We start from the raw sequence: 20,147 nt of genomic DNA, 5'->3' as shown, positions 1-20,147 counted from the left end.
TTTCATTATATGATTTTGCATCAAACATCATGTCACGATTCGGGTTATTAACCCCCATTATTTACCTGATAAGTGCCTCCTGAGACTGGCCCAGCGTTCCAGGCCTGGATTCCACCTGCGCTGTCTGCGGGCAGCACAGCTGCATGTCTGTGTCTCAAGGTTCTCTTCAGTGATCGCGGCAGCGCTGGCATGGCAACATGATACAAAATATCCATTTGTTTTAAGTATAGTGTCTTCTGTCCTCCGCGGCCCCCGCTGCCATTACTACTGATTCCCACATGTAAAGTACAGACTTCCCCTCCAGTTTCAAACATGGGCGCAGCCATGTTTGTTTCTCATCACATGTTGTTTTCAGCCTATCCGCTGCAGTCTGGACTTTGCCTTAATTATCCAGCCAATCCTTGCTCACCAGCTGGTATAAATATCCTGTTCCAGGGCTGGATAATCGTCAGTGCTTTGGTTGTCAATCCTTGCATACATGTCTCTCCTGTTTGGTGAATTTACAGCTTGACTTTCCAGGTATTCCAGCTCCTGTGATTTAGCTTCTCCAAGAGACCGGCACCAATTCCCACACTGCAGTGCAGCCTGACTCCTGCAGTGTCCTTGCTCTGCTTCCTGGCTATCTACTGCGATCCTGGCATCGGCTTCCAGCTTTGGACTTACTCTGCTCTCAGCTTCCAGCTGTGTTTTGGTATCGTTGCTACTTCCATTATCTACAACATCGCTCACTAGCCTCTATGGTAAAGTTGTCACTGGCTTCCAGATTCCAGCGTTCCATTCATATCGCTTCCAGCTTCCAGCAGTGCTTCGTGTTACCATATGCCTACAGCGGTGCTTCACGTCCAGCGGTATTCATATATCGCTCTGCATATCCTTCCACACAACATCGGACCACAGTATTCATCGATGCTCACCATCGAACTTTTGCTCCAGCGGTGAGTTCAGCACATCTTTCTTCACACCGGTTCTGTCCAGTAGTCTCTGGCAATTCTAATTCCATCTCTTCAACCTCAGTGTATCAGTGCCTATCCCAGTCTCCTGTCAACCACCTACTGGGCAGTACTTGTTTGTTCCTCATTACAGCGGTTAGCTGTGGCCACGGACTTTTCAACTCCGGAGTTTGGCAAGGACTTCTAGTCATCTTGTTCTGCATAGCCACAGTCTCAAATACCTTTTGCATTCTCAGAAACTGTACTGCATTTCTCTCTGCACTTAACTGTTGAAGATATCTCATTGCCAAGATACATACTGTGTATTCAATAAACTGACTTTTATATTTTACTTTGTTGTTGTGGTCACGCCTTCGGGTTGATGGTGTTCAAACATCCTGTATGTCTAGGAACCTAACCTCTACCTCCTCGGTTCACCTACACTCCAGCCCCTACATCTGAGGCTTCCTTAAGTCAGCCTCAGCCCTAAGTTGTGACACATCATGCTTAACTTTACTGCTTCATGACACTTTTAATACTCTATATAACTAAAAAGATTTAAAAATTGTTGCATCCACAAATACATATACAGTATTAAGTAGAGATGTACAGGTTTGGATTTATCTGGATTTACCCAGATCTCAAAATGGCATCTTATTGGCTCTCGGATGTCACGTGTTTTGTATAGCTGGTAAGAACAATCTTAATCAATCTTAATCAAAATTGAAAGGGATTTAGTGTTCACACCAGGGACACATGTGCCGCAAAGGGGGATGTGGCTACTCAAAAGGGGCACACCCCTTTTTATTGGTGTAGGAGTCGTGCCCAGTACTCATAGAGATGTTGGTCAGCACTGAAGCATGAACAGATGCCGCGATATGAAAATACAAACACATAGGCCACAATATTAAAAAACACACATATAGGCATCCACAGGGCCCCCACAGAAAAATAATAAAGTGCATCGACTACATATGAAACACATGTGCCGCTAGGATGCAGTTAGGTTTCAGGCAGTCGGGTTTCCAGTGGTCAGGATATCAACGCCGGAATCATGACCACTGACAATGCTGCCAGACGGAATCCCGGCTAACAGGGGCTATTCCCACTTGTGGGTGTCCACAACACCCATAGAGTGGGAATAGAACCTGTGGTGAGCACAGCGAGCCACAGAGCCCGCATCAGGGCAATCGCAGCAAGCCCACAAGTGGCCTCTTTACGCTCACCACGCTGCTGGCATATTGGCTGCTGTGATGTCATTGTCAGTATACTGATGGCTGGCATCCTGGCTGCCGGTATATCATACTGAACCTGTGCCCCATAGGAAAATAATAAAACACATAGGCTTTGATGGAAAAAAAAAAAAACATGGACCCCCACAGGAAAATAACAAAACAGACTACACATGTTAAAACCTAATACATTGGTCGCCACAAGAAAATAATAAATCTCAAAAACACAGGCCCCAATAGTAAAAAAAAAATACACCCACATAGGCCCCACAATGAACCCCCCCCCCCCCCCCTCATATACTGGTATTCAGGGCCAATGCACTCATTGCACAAGGTACAAAAATAAAGGGAAACCATGCTGCTCTTTGCAAAAGGCTGTAAGCTCCGGAGGCAACAAATACACAAATGAAGTGCTAAACATAGATGTTAAACAATATGGTCCAAGTGTAACTAAAATGATCTGTACTCGGTGTCACAGAACACTGAATGTGAGTGCAAGGAAAATTATACAGAGTTCACAATGTGCCCAGAAAATGCCATGTCAGATACAGACCTTTAATGTTATTGCTGCGATGTGTACGCATTGTAGCTCACAACTCGGGACAGAGCATATGCTCCAGCTATGCACACACTTGAATGAGGGAAGCTGGCTGGAATGCATATGCATATGCATACCGCAATGTGTATGCATCATGATCCCACTACAGCACGCTGCTATATGCAGCAAAGTTGTAGCGGGACACATCTGTAATTCAGTGTATTCTTACACTATCCTGACAGTGACCACAGCTCAAGGATATAGAGTGCAAACTCTGTAAGACATGACCACGTTATGAGCAGTCACAATGAATCCTGGGTACCAGGGATGGGGACACACAATAATACACAAGAGAAAGCTGTGAGGGAAGCACAGGGAGGGGTGAGGAGGGGTGTCACAGGGTGAGGGTGTACAAAGGGGGTAGTGAGTTGAGGGGTCACAGGGGATGGTGAGTTGAGGGAAGGGTGAGTTGGGCACAGGGTAGGGTGAGGGGGGTACTAAGAGGAGTGAGGTGGGCACAGGGTAGGATAAGAGGGGTCATAGGGTGGAGGTGGTCACAAGGAGGGGTGAGGTGTGCACAGGGAATGGTGAGTTCAGGGGGACATGTGAAGGGGTGAGGAAGGCACAGGAAGAGTTGTGTGGGTGGTATGGGTTGGAGGACATGGAAGGGGTGAGGGGCGGTCACAGGGAGGTAGCTATCTGATAACTACCTGTTAGTCATGGGCAAAGAGATACATTGAACTGAGTTGAGACACATGACACGGATCAGTGTAGTGTCTTCTGCACCTCTTTGGGGAACTCTCCTATGTTCCCTCTCTAACTTCATACTGCCTCTGTGATGCTCACACCAGCTAAGAAATTTGGCAAAGTCAATTATTGCTGGTCCACTAGCTGATATTGGCTCACAGTTGTGCAAAACTTGAAAAGTTGCAGTGGCTCCTCCATCAGAGCTGAGATTTGATGCCCAGTTTCAGCACTGGCCATAGATGTGTCCCCAGTGGGACCCATCTCTACACTTATCCGGAACCAGTGAGTCAAGTGCCTAGGGTACAAATGCTCAGGGCCAGTTTTGGGTACTCACAAGAATCCATACCAGGATTGCCTAGTGTGAGTTTGTAACAATAATGTTTCAAAATATTTGAGGAAGTGAAGAAAATAATTTACACTGTATGAGAATTATAGCAATTTGGCATACAGTACAAACATATGCCACAGAGCTAAGAGGAGGCTATAGAATACAAAGTCCTTGTTGTGTCAAAACATGACCATGTGTTCATTATGTAAAACAGACCACTATAAAGCACTGCATCTCCTTGGTTGATCAAAACCTACTTTTGTTTACAAATCTGTTGTGTTTTTAAAAATATCTGTTTACTGTATATACTTTTAATGGTGTTAGCACAATGCTATATGTTATCTTTCTGTTTTTGTTTTCACAGATACAGTATCAGACATACTGAGGTAGAACGTAGGATGATGAAGATGAGGAAGAATGCACCTCTTCAAGTCCCATCCCCTCCCCAAGTACTCATCCACTGCCCATCTACTTTCCCTTCCCAATATACCTGTCCCGCTCATGCCAAACTGAAATAGAAAGTGGAGAGAGATAAAGTACCAACCTATAAGCTTCTAACTGCAAATTTACAGAATGTGTTTCAAAAATTACAGAACTAATGGCTGGTACTTTGGGGCAGATGTATTAAGCCCGTAGAAGTGAGAAAGTGGATGCTGATAATGCACCAGCCAATCAGCTCCTAACTGTCAAGTTACAGACTGGGTCTGAAAAATGTCAGGAGCTGACTGGCTGGTGTGTTATCACCTTCCACTTTATCACTTCTAATGATAATAAATAGGGAAAGGGGGGAATGGATATCTTCTGCACTAGTCAAAAGTCAATTAGCATTCCATAAAATGTAAACTGTGAATTCCCCATTTACATGTGTATTGTGGTTTAATTTGTAATCATACATTGGGGGTGCTGCCATAGACAATGAAGTAGGAGGTAAAAATAAGAAATAAAATATTGTCTCTTGGTTGGCGCACCATTAGGAGAGAAAGTTAATTGTATTTGAAATATAACTTTTAATATTAATCAATTAAAAAAAGTTTTAATTGATTCATATTAAAAGTTATATTTTAAATACAATTAACTTTCTCTCCTAATAGTGCGCCAACCAAGAGACAATCTTTTCTTTCTTATTTCTACTTTATCACTTCTTAATACATCTACATCTACCCCTTCATCTCTCTCCAAGGTGTGACACATCTCAAAGTGTGTTTCAGATTTTATGGTGTGCTACCTAAAGCAGTACACACCATATACTGTAGATGTGTTGCATGCCACTTTGTCTTTAAAGTGTTTGTCAAAGATGTGCAATATAACCTGTCTTAAAAGTAACCAACTTAAACAAATAAAAAATAAGCGTAACATTATGTTAGAGTCCCAGTTCCTCTCCTCCATCCGCAGGAACTAATTACCTAAACTTAATTGCTTGCCAAGTCATTAAGGTAACACCCAAATTGTAAACACCTGTACAACACCCTTTAGTGGACAGCCACAGTGCAATATATAGTATATATAAATTCTTATATAAAATCAAACACATATCCAAATTATGACCCAGATTTATCAAGCTTTGGAGAGTGATAAATTGCACGGTGATAAAGTACCAACCAATTGGCTACTAACTGTCATTTTTCAAACACAGCCTGTGACAGGTAATCGCGTGTAACCTGTTACTGTTTTCTGCATGGTTGATAAACCACACTTTGGTTAAGTCATCTGCCATGTGGACTAACCTCCATTTGCTTTTTTCCAATGTGGTAAGGAACTGCACTTTTAAAATGAAAGAAGTGCAGAGTAGATACAGATGTTTCCATAATTTGCCTATACGGTAAGCATTTGGCTCTAGCAAACATTCATTAGGCCAGTTTAACAGAATGTTTAGCAAACTCTCCTTTAGATAGTATTGTAGGAAGGACAAAGGATTCTAATTGACAGTACATGGAAGAAGAGAAGATTAGAGATAACTGATGCCATCCCAAATAAAAGAGATCACCAGGCAAGACAACCAAAAATGAAGACCATGACAACTTTTCCAAAATTTCTACAACATGTTTTGGCAGCAGAATCTTACATTTTTGAGAGCCTATCAGGGATATAGTAGTTTCTGAAATATACCTTGTATGCATTTTCCAAAATCAATGTAGATTTAAGACTATTAAAGTGATAGATTTTCACTCTTTATCATGTGATGTTTTATTTGGGCCCACAATCCTACAAGGTTGAAATATCCTGCAAGATTGATCAGAGCATCTTTACTTTACACATGCATTAAACAGACAAATTGGTGCAGTTACGCCAAATTAAATACAGCATAAGGACACGTTTTTTTAAGATTTGTATATTACCCTCTTAGGGTCAATAATATTAAACAAGATAACTCTTGGTTTCCTTAGATGCTACTAGTTGGTTTGTTAGTATTTCTTATTAAAATTAATCATAATACAGTATATGTAAATAACCAAAAACCTTTTTATATTGAGCACTGCCTATTACATACTACTTCTGCAATTCATGTTGTCCAAAAATACTGAAGATTTTGAATGTACAGTATCATGATAACACCAAGGAGATTTGGAAGCTGTACCTTGTGTCATATGGCAGATCTGTAGGCCATGGGGTAAAGTTCCAGGTACCCTGCAAGCAAAAATACGTCAGTATGGTGACCGGCTCGGTGGCTTACTATGCTTGCCACAGGTTCTATTCCAACTCTATGGGCTCAGAAGCAGCCTGGATAATGGCATTGGTATAGTGACCGGCTGTTTCCCAACCACCGGTCACACAACTACATCCCCCAAAATGCAGCTGCAATGGGACGATGATGGTGCTGCCCACTCGACCTTGTTCCCTGGGCAATGGCATAACCGGCATGAACCTAGTTTTTGCCCTCAATGCCTGTATCAGTTAATATGAAATTGAAAATCTTTTCTTCTCTTAGTGGATTTCAAATACAGGTTGAGTATCCCATATCCAAATATTCCGAAATACGGAATATTCCGAAATACGGACTTTTTTGAGTGAGAGTGAGATAGTGAAACCTTTGTTTTTTGATGGCTCAATGTACACAAACTTTGTTTAATACACAAAGTTATTAATAATATTGTATTAAATGACCTTCAGGCTGTGTATATAAGGTGTATATGAAACATAAATGAATTTTGTGAATGTAGACACACTTTGTTTAATGCACAAAGTTATAAAAAATATTGGCTAAAATTACTTTCAGGCTGTGTGTATAAGGTGTATATGTAGCATAAATGCATTTTGTGCTTAGATTTAGGTTCCATCACCATGATATCTCATTATGGTATCTAATTATTCCAAAATACGGAAAAATCCGATATCCAAAATACCTCTGGTCCCAAGCATTTTGGATAAGGGATACTCAACCTGTACATCCATAATGGTTCAACAGTTATATTGTAAAAAAAAAAATCTGTTTCTTAAATTAGAATTTAACTGACTTTTTTTGCAGACAGCTTACACCATGTAGGCTTTTTATTTATATTCCCTGTATAGAATAGTAAAGATTCAATCAATTTTTTAGATAAGCAAGTTTATAAATCATCAGTTTACAGAAAACTGTAAAACAATTCAGGAAGCCAGATATTATTTTTTATTTATTTATTTTTGAACAAATGTATTTATTGTCCACCAAGTGCATAAAAAGGAAATTAGAAAATGTCTATTGTATTAGTTTTTTATTTTATAAATTACCTTTATGAATTTGTGCAAGACTGATAGTAAATGACTTCTTAGTTTTACTGTTGTGAAGGATTCTAGCCTTGCTTTTACCTTCTGCAATATATAAAGCAGCTTCCCACTGACAAGCTAGAACTAGAAATAAACACTAATGAATAATACAATTTGACAACTGATATAAAATGCATAGATTCCTATTAGCTAATATACAGAATATACTTATTTTTATTTATTAACATTATGTATAAGTTTAATAGTGCCAGCATATTATGTTGCACTTGACAATTGGGACATACAAAGAAGACCTCTCTCTGGCAGTTAGTAAACCTTGCTGGTGCAATTCTGTTTAGATTAAAAAGCTGGGTCACACCAGGAATTTTGTACATGGCTCCAACCTGGTTTCAATCCATCTGAGACCCCTGTCAGACTAGTGGCTGGACCCAGTTTATTGCTGGACAAGTGACGTCACCACACACAGGTGCAGCATCATGAGATCATCTACAAGCGCTGCACTTCCTATGCTGTAAATGGTTGCCGGGTCACATCGATACAGCTTATCTGTTTACACTGCACCGTGACTTGGGTCCTTCCCAGGACCAGCCCAACAAGGTACCCAGGTTGGATTCTCAGGTCACTGGACCCGGGTTAACACTTTTCCACTGAGCCATCTCCTGGGTTATTACGGCAATAACCCGTATTTTATCAGCAGTGGAAACGAGTATAAGATAAAATACAAATTACCATGGCTAAATGTCTCACCGGGGACTATGTCTCTATAAGCTGGAGCAAGCCACTACTTCCACCCTGGATAATCCTACGCAGTGCGCCTAAGATGGCTGCCACACATGGTACCTTGTGAGGGTGGAATACACAACCCTTGGAGGCTATTACCCTAAATGACTACACCAATCATGCATTATTCTTTCTGTGTGCTCAAGGTTTTTTTTGTTTTTGTTTTGTTTTTTGTTTTTTTATTGTCTGTGTGGTTTATCTTTTGATGTAATACTTTAATCTTCTGTATTATGTGCATTGTTTGAGTTCTAGTTGGTGCCGCGGATGGCTGCCTTGGTGCTGCTCTGCCAAGCAGCCTTAGTTTTTAATCGAGTCTATTGTACAGTTGCAATGTGCAGTATGAACTCATACGTGTAATGTTTGTAATGTATGCTACGTTTTTCCCCCTTCTTATGCTATGTATTCCCCCTTCATATTGCTGCTTGGTGATGCATTGTACCACAAAGAATTCCTAGTGTATGTGAGTACACCTGGCCAGTAAAGCTGATTTTGATTCTAATTATCAGGGATTTTGTATTACCTGCCTCAGGCAGGCAAAACCAAATCTCTGTAAACAGCCTTGTTTTCAAGCAAAAATGGGGTTGTTTCTCACAAAAACACACAGGTTTCACTGAACCTGTATGTTTTCTGGAGAAAAGGCATTTTTTGGGGGGCAATCTAAAAGGATAGCCTGTGAAAAAAAAATTACAATTTGTGAAACATCGGGAAAAACTGCACAAAACTGTAATTTTTCTCATCCGATGTTTTACCACAGCTAATAGGATACCACCCAAAGCAGATACCATTCTAGTGGCAAGGGTGTAATATATACTTTATAATGCGGTGGCTAGTTTGGACAATGGGCCTAATTCTGAGTTGATCGCAGCAGGAACTTTGTTAGCAGTTGGGCAAAACCATGTGCAGTGCAGGAGGGGCAGGTATAACATGTGCAGAGAGAGTTAGATTTGGGTGGGGTGGGTTCAAACTGAAATCTAAATTGCAGTGTAAAAATAAAGCAGCCAGTATTTACCCTGCGCAGAAATAATATAACCCACCCAAATCTAACTCTTTCTGCAAATGTTACATCTGCTCCACCTGCACTGCACATGGGCCCTCATTCCGAGTTGTTTTTAGCAGCCTTGCACACGCTAACCTGCCGCCTACTGGGAGTGAATCTTAGCTTTGCAGAATTGCGAACGAAAGATTCGCATAATTGCGAATAGAAATTTATTTGCAGTTTCTGAGTAGCTCGGGACTTACTCTGCCACTGCGATCAGTTCAGTCAGTTTCGTTCCTGGTTTGACGACACTCCCCCGTTTCTCCAGCCACTCCCGCGTTTTTCCCAGAAACGGCAGCGTTTTTCCGCACACACCCATAAAACGGCCAGTTTCCCCCCAGAAACACCCACTTCCTGTCAATCCCACTCCGATCACCAGAACGAAGAAATTTCTTCGTTAAGCCGTGAGTAAAATACCTAACTTTTTGGCAAATTTACTTGGCGCAGACGCACTGCGAACATTGCGCATGCGCAGTTTGCGACAAATCGCTCCATTGCGAAAACCACTAACGAGCGAACCACTCGGAACGAGGGCCATGGTTTTGCCCAATTGCTAACAAACTTGCTGCTGCGATCAACTCAGAATTACCCCCAATGACATTAGCATTCATTTACAATCAGTGTAGTCAACACAGACCTCATTCATTTTGTCTCACAGTTTATAATTGTGAAATGTTTGTTTAAAAGGAATTGACCTGAAGGATGAGTTCTTGTTTACAAATTACTTGGTGCTGCAAATACAAGTGACCTTCTGAACGATCTTAAGGGAGATTTTTATTGGAGTCTTTAATTGGGAAAGTATTTACTCAAATAAGCTTCAGCAGTTAATATGTAAGGGTGGACCTGTTTATCTACCGCAAATTAATTGATCTATCAGGTGAAAAGCATCCATCTATTCTGTGTACTATGATTTCTTTTTAGTTTGTCCTAACTTTAAGAACTAATTGCCACAAACACTAAAGAACAAGGAAGGACAAAAAGGTAATTTACTTAAACTGTCATTTTGAAAATATATTTTTGAATGTCTGCTCAGTGTTCAGCAATTTTGTTTATCTTGTTTAATTTTTAAAACTTTATTTTTTCTGAAATTAGTAATTAAAAGTTAGACATGCCTAATTAAATTTGCATTGTCTTATGAATGAAAACAGTGGGGATGGAGTTTGATAAATTGATAAATCAATTGCAAAATGTGTAATTGAATTAACTTTGAAAACTAAATCACTATACACTAGTTCTTAAAATATTGTGATGTGACTGGCCCTATGTTTAAGAAGTTATAGGCATGTTTGCTATAGGTATGTTCAAAGAATTGTTTCATCCTCTAACATGGCGGGATGAATCTAAATCAGTGATACTTTTTAAGGTTAGTGCAAACAAAGCTAAATAAAATAGAATTTGATTAGGATCAAAGAGAGAGAGTGGCATCTGACACTGCATTAGTTGTTAGAAATAGCTGATGATTGACGTAATTTTTTAGAGAAAATACTTTTTTCCTCTTTTTGGTTCTTACTTTTCCCCAAAAAAGGTAAAAAAATTAATGTATGCAGCGCAACAATAAAACTTACTTGGCGATGTCAATGTTAGAACATATTGCTAAGGTCAAAACTTAAGCCAGGACGCTGTATTTTTTGTTTTGGTTTTTGCAAAGCATCAGCTTGTTTTTTCAGTTTAAAAAAGGAAAATTTGTTAAAGTAATAAGGGCCTTTTTCATCATGGCCCACTAATACAATGCGATCGCATAGGGACAGTTTTAGCTGTGCAGTGTGCACATGCAGGTCCCGATCTTGGGCGTAGGGCGAGGTTGGTGTTGGAAATGGGGGAGGGTCCGGGGTGGCCCGCATGACATCACATGTGGCTGCTACAAACAGGAAAATGGCGGCGGGCATGGGGCTTCACTTATTTAGAGATGTGATCACAATTGAATTGCTCTTGCATCACTGGCCTCCACTAGCAGGGTGGCCTTGCCCTGTGCTGGGTGACCCCTAGCATGTGATCGCAAGCAGTTGAAGTTTTGATAAAATCGCAAAACTGCAACTGAAGCTGAATAAGGTCCTGAATGCCACACATCTAAAACTTACTGTAAATAAAAGAAATTGCAAGTTGCATGTTTTGCAATAAAATTGGTTAGAAAGTCAAATCCCCAAAAGAGCTATTAAGAGCTATCTCTGTATTAGAATATGGAAAGCGCTGTATTTTGTATTTGATTCCAAATTAAATTTATCCAAAATCAGACAGAGGTGGTTTTGACAGTTTGTACAGACTACAGTGTGTTTTTGAGCAATCGCCCTATAGCAAGATAGAAAAACATCAGCCTGCAAGATGAGCACTTAGAATACAAAGGGTCTGATTCTAAGTATAGTACCATGTTGCTGAGACTGTTCTCCTTCTTTTGCCATAGTCACTTCAGCATCTTTATGTTGCTTCTAGTAAAAGTCATTATCATGGTGTAAAAGTTGCCTCTGAATGTGCAAGGACCAAGACATCCACTTTGTAGGTATTTAGATGCAACAATCCTGCTTGGTGCATCTTGAGATGTAACCATCGGTTGTGATTAAGATGCACATTCGAGTGAAAAAGAAAAAGTGGTGTTTTGAGGTTAGGGGTATTTAGATAAATATCTTCAGCAAAAGAATGTCTACCATTTTAGCTACTGTAGCCTGTATTTTTCAAGTCATAATCTTCAGTTAAGGGTTTACTGCACTCTACATGCTCTGTAAACACATTTTATGGTCAGCATCCATTTTAATGGAAAGGTGTTTTTTTAACAAAGATAGTGTGTAATAGGTAAAGTAGAGATGACAGAACTGCCAGGGCAGATTTAGGGGTCAGGGAGCCCTTAGGCACAACAGTAATAGTGACCCTCAACTTCCAAAATTATAATTTTCATTGTTTGATTATAAGCCCTCAGTTGGTGATTGGCAGTTGAAAGTAATATAATAACAAAACAAGCCATGAGGGATGTTATTTTATAAGACATCTTACAGGGCAGTAAGTGCATGTCCTACCCATCCAGTACAGTACAAATATTCTGGAATTACTGAGAAAGTTCAAACTAGTTTATGTCACCACCAGGCACATGCCTCATGTGGCTGTTTGGAAATTAACTACTGAGCACTGTCTCGTTGTCTCTCTGTGTGTGTTGCTTACATGGTGCGTATTTGGGAAAACACTTGAATGAAAGCATATTTGCAAAGACTGAGTGATTGGATACAGTCATGCATTAACTAGGAATCTAATTATGTTGTGTTCTTTGCAAATGTTTTTACTTTTCAAGGCAGCACCTTGAAAGCGGCAATATGGCACCTAACCACACTGGGACTGTCATGTTACTGTCATTGGTGTGTATCAAATTCTCTTTTCATTTCTGAGTAATGCATATGCTTAGGGGAAGGGTTGACCTGTCTCTTGCACCTTGCATGGGGAAGGTGCAAGTGCCAATACTAATGATTATGGTAGAGGTGGTTGGCATAAAATCAATGTGTGGCACAAGTTTATGTTTGCACATGAACCCTGTATTAGTTAAATGTATTCTCATATTAGCATAAGGTAGTAAATCCTGCTTCCACAGATGCTCCCTACTACAGCCACTTTGCATGCTACTTATAATCAGCTCCATTGATGTTTCTATAATGGGTGCAGTGTGTGCAGTGCACACAGGCCCCAGAGTCCAGGGGGGGCCCACACCGCACACACTTTACCCATTTCTCCTATACTTACCTTTCCGGAGTCCATCGCTGACCGCGTGTGCGCCCCCTCTTCTCCCGTAGCCATCACGCCACTGCTAGCGCACTGACCACTAGAGACTCTGGCACATTGCCAGAGCCTACAGCGCATGCTCAGGACTAAAAAAAAATGGTGCGGTGGCCATTTTTCAGAGTCCTGCGCATGCGCTGTAGACTCTGGCACTGTCTGCAAATGGGTCCCCTCCTCTCTAGAGATGCCCCTGATCAGCCTCAAAGTTTCTTTCCACAGTTCCAATAATTCAAGTTTGGAATCGGTACATTGCACTCTTATGACTCTCATCCTGAGTATTGTAGGCCCAGGAAATGGAAGTCATGACTTATTATGTCTAAAAACAGATGCAGAGACAGACAATTTATGATGGCATCTTTAATGATAATGTACTTGTGTAGAAGGTGAGATGAAATAGCTGCGCAAAGAAACCTTAAGCTGTCACAGGAGAAAATCTGGAGCTCCCCTATAGAGCTCCCTAATGCAAAGTAAGAAAAAGTGGGGGTGATTTCTCCTATTGGCACTGGTCCTGAATCTGTGACCCCACCCCTTTTATTCTGGGGGTGAGTGTGGCAATAAAGGATGTGAGTGTCTGAATAGAAAGGTGGTCAACGTAAAAAAATGTACAGATTTATTGCAAAATACTGACACAGACTTACACATTTAAAACCACATCAAATCAACACAGTTGATGACTCACTGATGTTTTTCGGGACACTTAGATCAAGTTTTGAAAAAGGGACCTGAAGTGTCCCGAAACGCGTCGGTAAATCATCCAATGCTGTGGACCAGTTGAGGACGTTTGGACCTGTTGGGAGCTCTACTTTTGGGAAAAAGCCTCTCGGAGCAAGATGCAGGGTATTTCCCGGGAGTACCTTGCACCAATTACACCTGCGTCTCCGATTCTAACATCGGTAGGACTAATTCCATTTTTTGGCTTTCCCTCTGCCAATACAAACTGTGTTGTTTTTATGTGGTTTTAAATGTGTAAGTCTGTGTCAGTATTGTGCAACAAATCTGTAAAAAAAATTACGTTGACCACCCGTCTTTTCAGACACTCACATCCTTTAATGATAATGTGTTCTCCAATGTTTTACTCTTCTAAGTTCCACATTTGGTATCTGCATCCCTGAAGCCACTCCATGTCCATTAAGGTGAAGAAGAATAGCAAATACCACTTTTTGTTACTGGTTATATGAAGGCACACCTGCCCAGTAACATTGACATGCTATAGGCAAGCTCCTGGTCATCAATCAGGGTCACAGAGTGCACAGATGAAATCTAAACACCTTCAAATCTTGTGGTCACAAGTGGCTCTATGTGCTTAGTATTATGAAGTCATTTTTTTGCAGAGGTGCGTGCTTCAATCATCCAGTGCAGTGAAAACATAATATTAGTGGCTGGGTTCTTTGGACCCTCTCCAAAAGGAGAAAGGCTCCATTTCTTCCCATCCCCTTATAGCCAAAAGGCCCCAATGAGTGGAAAAATTAATCTTTTATCCCTCTTCACCAAAGCTAGGGGGACCCCTTGACATCCCGATCCCCAAAACCAAAAGGCCCCTTAGGAGGCAAGGTATTTGGGGTTCTCTCTGTTTCTCCTGAGGGATGGCAAAAGCTTTACCCTGGGGAATAGATTCTTTAACTCTCCCCAAAAGGAGATGGTCTCAGCTAACTTGAGGAAAGGTCTACGACCAAACCCCATAAAAATGTGACACATACACATCATTAAAAAGGTGTGGTGATTGTTAAAAAATTACAAAAAGTTCAAAAAAGCAATAAATATATAAAGAAATTAAGAAATTAATAAGCTATAGACCTTCAGCCAGTAACATAAAAATGTATTATTAACCAGGCCAGAAAGTTATAGCACAGGATAAAGGGTGCTACAGTGCCTAAATAAAAGTGCAAAGTTCTGTACTAGTACAAAGCTGTGGTTCTTCACCAGTGCCTTTTCAGGTACCCCTGGCTCAGCAGCACCAGTGTCACATTGTAACTCTGGTGTCAGGCAGCTGGACTCTTGGCCAGAGGACCAGATGATAGCCAATTGCCTACTGGGGACATCATTAGGCCCTACAGCATATGTAGGCATCTACAGATGTAGCCATGCTCATCTAGCCTGCAGCTTGCCATATTCATGGCAAGTCAGGTGCTGCAAGTGTGCCCACAACTAGGATGCGCGAGTGCATCTAAGCATATTTAAGCAATGGAATACATGGGCAGCATACTAAGGTGCACGCGCACCTAGACACGGTGCATACATCCATATAGCCATGCGTGGCTACAGCTGTACATCTGGCCTTAGGCAAAAGACCAAAAAGCGATAAGCCTAATATAATAAATAATGTCTCTAACTAATATCCAAATGATCTTCTACTAATTTGAGGTGAAAAAGTTTGATGATAGCTGATTTCTATTCATTATCTTAATAGCTAAGGAGGCTCACATCTGCGCTGATTGGTGCTCACTGCACACTACATAACACATTGCTTATTAATACAGTCTGAGATTTTTTTATTTTAAACAGCATATATTTAAAATTGCATTGACATAGTAGATTAATATATTGTGATGATGCAAGGAATTTAGTAAGAAAAACCCTCCCACAAATTTTAAATAAGTAAAATCAGACTAGACTACAATAAGTTCTTTTCTGCCTTCAAACTCTAGCTATGTTTCTACTGTATGTTTATAACAATATTTTTAAGTATTCTGGTGTACTCTGACAAATCAGTTTGGTCATTTTGAGGTCAGTCCTGTTAGGTGTTAGAGGTGCAAGTTGCCATTGCAATGGCATGGAACTCACCCACCTCATGACTTGATCTCACCCTGGTCTCATATATATTTTGCACACAGCTCAATGGGACTGCAAACTATAAGCAGCAAGTCCAGATGTACTGTAAATGTGGTATATAGCCAAATATACTCGCACCCTGAGCAAACTAAAGGAGGGAAAAATGTTAGTAACAGTACCACAACTCACCCCTCATGGCCAGATCTTGCACAGGACTGTATTATAAGTACATGATATAGCCACAATTACTTTTGCAAAGATCCAACTCATGATTAATTGGTTCAACCCCATTAATGTCTAAAGTAAAGGGTGGTATTGCATGAAATAGAATTTTGCTATTGAATTATTGAGTTCTACACACAACTTGTTACTAAAATATAAATAGTTTCATATTATTCTTTTCTCATTGCTATCATTAGTAATATGTTAAATTGACTGTGTATGTGAGTTGTATAAAGTGAGGATTTAAAAGCAAAGGAAGCTTTCAGCAAATAAGCACACAGGGTACAAAAATAATCCCATAGACATTTTCACGGAATTATGTAATTTCTCCTTGAAATTGGAAGTTTTCCCAGGGAGGGTTTTTAAATAATAAGATCTAGGCACTCAGGCCAAAATGTCAATCATTAAAGTAAGATGAATGAAGCATCTTTTGGATAAGGTCCATCAAACAATAATAGTTTTACGATAAACTAAAAAATTAAATTTTCTGTATGTATAGATACAAAATACACAGTGTATATAGAAAATACAAAGTGCATATTAATATTAGATACGTTGAAAATATATTTTATTTTCTGCATCACTAAGAGTCAATTATAACCTGCTACCAGTTTCTGTCACAATATTACAAGGCATTGCTCCTGTCTCTGACATCTCCTATTGTACAACACACAGTACTTACTGTACTATACCAGAGGCACTGCACAAAGTAGTTTATTTAATTGAAAGACTATTTTCTATTTTTAATTCTTGGAAAAAAAGCAGTTATTTATATAAAACCTACAGTTTCTGTTAACATTTTATAATAATTGTGTATGTATAATTAGGATTTGCATTAGGGGAAAAATAAAATTGAAGCAAAGATATTCTTTATTCATAGCAATTAACTTTTTATCTTAACTTTTCTATATTGGACAGTGAAAAGGGCATAAGTGATCAAGTATATATCTCTGTGTTATCATATTATACCTTGGTAAACATTTAAATTTATGGTACTTAGAAGACAAAATCATTCACAAGTTCTTTACTCTAAATTGTCATATGTCAAGAGGGCTAATTCAGACTGGATCGCTGCAGCGGCAGCAGCTAAAAGCATCTCTGGGCTGCAATCACCTCTGCCTGATTGACAGGCAGAGGCAGTTGCGGGGTAGGAGGGGGCGTGCCAAGTGCATTAGAATGCCGTTGGTGGGGCATGGTCTGGACAACAGAGGCGTGTCCGGACAGTTGCGGGAACATCACACGCAGCCTTTGCGACCTGGGATGCGGCGAGTCACGGCCTGCCAGCGTGCAGGAGCTGCGCAGGCAGGGAGCTACTCAGTGGGTGCAAAAGAATTGCCACGGTGTGATGCTGTTGCACCCTTGCATGGGGGGGAGGGGTAGTGCCAGACATGGGGGGCGGACTAGCACTGTGCTGGGCATCCCCCCTCATGTCTGATAAACTGATCATAGATGTGCTAAATTTAGCACATCTATGATCAGACCTGAATTACCCCCAAAGTCCATGACCAATTCTATTGGAAGTAACCAACACTGCATTAAATAAAAATTCTTAAACAAAAATTAAGAGCGATATTAGTACAAAATATAAACAAGGTAAAAAAAAAACAATATCTCATTGAAATATTCGTAAGAATTTAAATATATAATACAATACGCTTGCACGTCTATGCGCTCCATTGTAAAAAATGGTGGGAACTTTGTAGTCAGCGGTTGACCGAAAGTGACCTCACCGCTGACCACAAAGTTCCCACCATTGGTTACAATGGAGTGCATAGGCGCTACATTGTAACACTGCCGTGTGCCGCCTGTCAGACAGTACAGGAGCACACAGCCGATCAGGAGGGTGCCACAACGTGGCGCTCCCTGATTGGCTGAAGCAACCCACTTAGACATCAGTCAGAGGGGGTTTCTGGCATTCGGGGAAAGGGGTCCCATGTGAAAACATGGGTCCCCTTTCAGTTCGTGGTCGGGTGTCCCGTTTTTCTATTTTTACAAGTACGTGGATTACAAATGGATTATCCGAGGAGCCCTCTACACTGGATTTGGTGAGTAGGATTTTTTCAACAGGTACACCATGGATTCTACTGGAGAAGGGGACCGACCCTCGTGTGAACATAAGGTAAGTATGTGTATATGGTGGTGTGTATGTATGCATTAAAGTTATACTTTCAAGGTGTGTGTGTAATGTCTTAATTGGGGTATTTTTTTAGTAGTAGTACTACAGGTACCAGCGGGCCCGGTTTTCCGCCGCATGCTGGTACTTGTGGTTCTCCAAGTACCAGCTTGCGGGGGAGGCTTGCTGGGACTTGTAGTACTGCTACTAAAAACAATATTCATTACTTTCAACAAAGGCTATCAGCCCCCCATCCGCAGCCCATTGGATGGGGGGGACAGCCTCGGGCTTCACCCCTGGCCCTTGGGTGGCTGGGGGGGGGAACCCCTTGATTGAAGGGGTCCCCACTCCCCCAGGGTACCCCGGCCATGGGTGACTAGTTGGATATTTGATGCCACGGCCGCAAGGCACTGTATAAAAGTGACCCCCGGCTGTGGCATTATCTGTCCAGCTAGTGGAGCCCGGTGCTGGTTTCAAAAATACGGGGAACCCCTACGCTTTTTGTCCCCCATATTTTTGGAACCAGGACCAGGCGCAGAGCCCGGTGCTGGTTGCTTAAATATGGGGGAACCCCTGTCAATTTTTTTCCCATATTTTTGCAACCAGGGCCGGCTCAAAGAGCCCGAGGCTGATTTGGCTTAGGAGGGGGGACCCCACGCAATTTTTTTTTTTAAGTTTAATCATTTTTTATTTTTTTTACAAGGTGCACAATGAAGCCCTGCACGGATCTCTCAGATTCGGCCGAGATTCATTGTATTAAAGTCGGCAGTGTTTTACAAGTCACTCACGTAAAACACTGCCTAAAAAAACGAATGACATCGACATCGGAAAAACCGAAAATGCAGAATACGGCAGCTTAGTAAATTAGTCGTAATCAATTCAAAAAGTTGCATATTTACACTTTCGATGTCATTCGTGATTGAACTTTGACCTCAAACGGGAAAATACGATTCTTAGTAAATTTACCCCTATATGTATATTTATTTTATTATAGTATGTGTAGTATATTTTACAAACAAGCATCACTCTGAAGTAACAGAAGACATGAGATTGTGAATATCTTATATATGAATGTGCATGTCTTCATACTGTACATATAGCCTCAATAAGCCATGCAGCTCAAAACTCCTGATGTGATTTAGCTGCCAGGTCCTGGGTAACATATGTTTGTGTATGAAGGGGATGCGCTCAGCATCCTGACACCACTCAGGAGATTGACGCCAAAACACCAACAGCCGACATCCTGAAAGTGAGTATCGGGGTACGGGTTAGGTTCAGGGCCCAAGGGAAAGAGGGTTAGGGTTATGCACTGAAGGAAGGTTAGGGTTAGGCACTAGGGGATTGGTTACCCATAGCCACCACCCCTGAGGGTTAGCCATAGCCACTGCCCCTGAGGGTTAGCCATAGCCGCCACCCCAGCAGTTTTAGGGTAGGGGACTGGGAAGGGGTAGAATACTTACCCTGTCCGGTGTAGGGATGCCACTGTCGGTCATGTGACTGCCGGCATCCCAACCGCCGGGATAACATACCCAACCAGTATGAAACATGATGGACCTTGCAATGGAAAAAAAGCTGCCGCAGCTGCATGGTGACACTTTGTATACAGATTCAGACTGAGATATACAAGTGTTGCAATTAATCAGCACAGTTCTCTGGTATATCTTGGAAATATCATATTGTGACTAAGAAGCATTTTTCCCAAAAAAGATTAAAAATAAAAAAGACTCCCAGTATTAGCGTAGTCTCATGGCACCTGGTGTACTGCGAGGTGCCATTTGGCATGAGTACAAGTAGTGGAGCACAAGAGTGGTAAGTATGAGTACATAATTCACACACATCAAATTTATCAAAAGAAATACTGTACTATGCTAAAGCAGAAAGATATTAATGACCACACAACTTCCTGTATCATTGCAGAAAAAAGCTATATATACACCAAAAATTACTAATAATAATTAATAATCAAAGTTAATAAAAAGATTAATTATTTAAGACAGC

Source organism: Pseudophryne corroboree, chromosome 4, assembly GCF_028390025.1.
Source record: "Pseudophryne corroboree isolate aPseCor3 chromosome 4, aPseCor3.hap2, whole genome shotgun sequence".
Classification (NCBI taxonomy): domain Eukaryota; kingdom Metazoa; phylum Chordata; class Amphibia; order Anura; family Myobatrachidae; genus Pseudophryne; species Pseudophryne corroboree.
Note: the sequence above shows the minus strand (reverse complement) of the source record.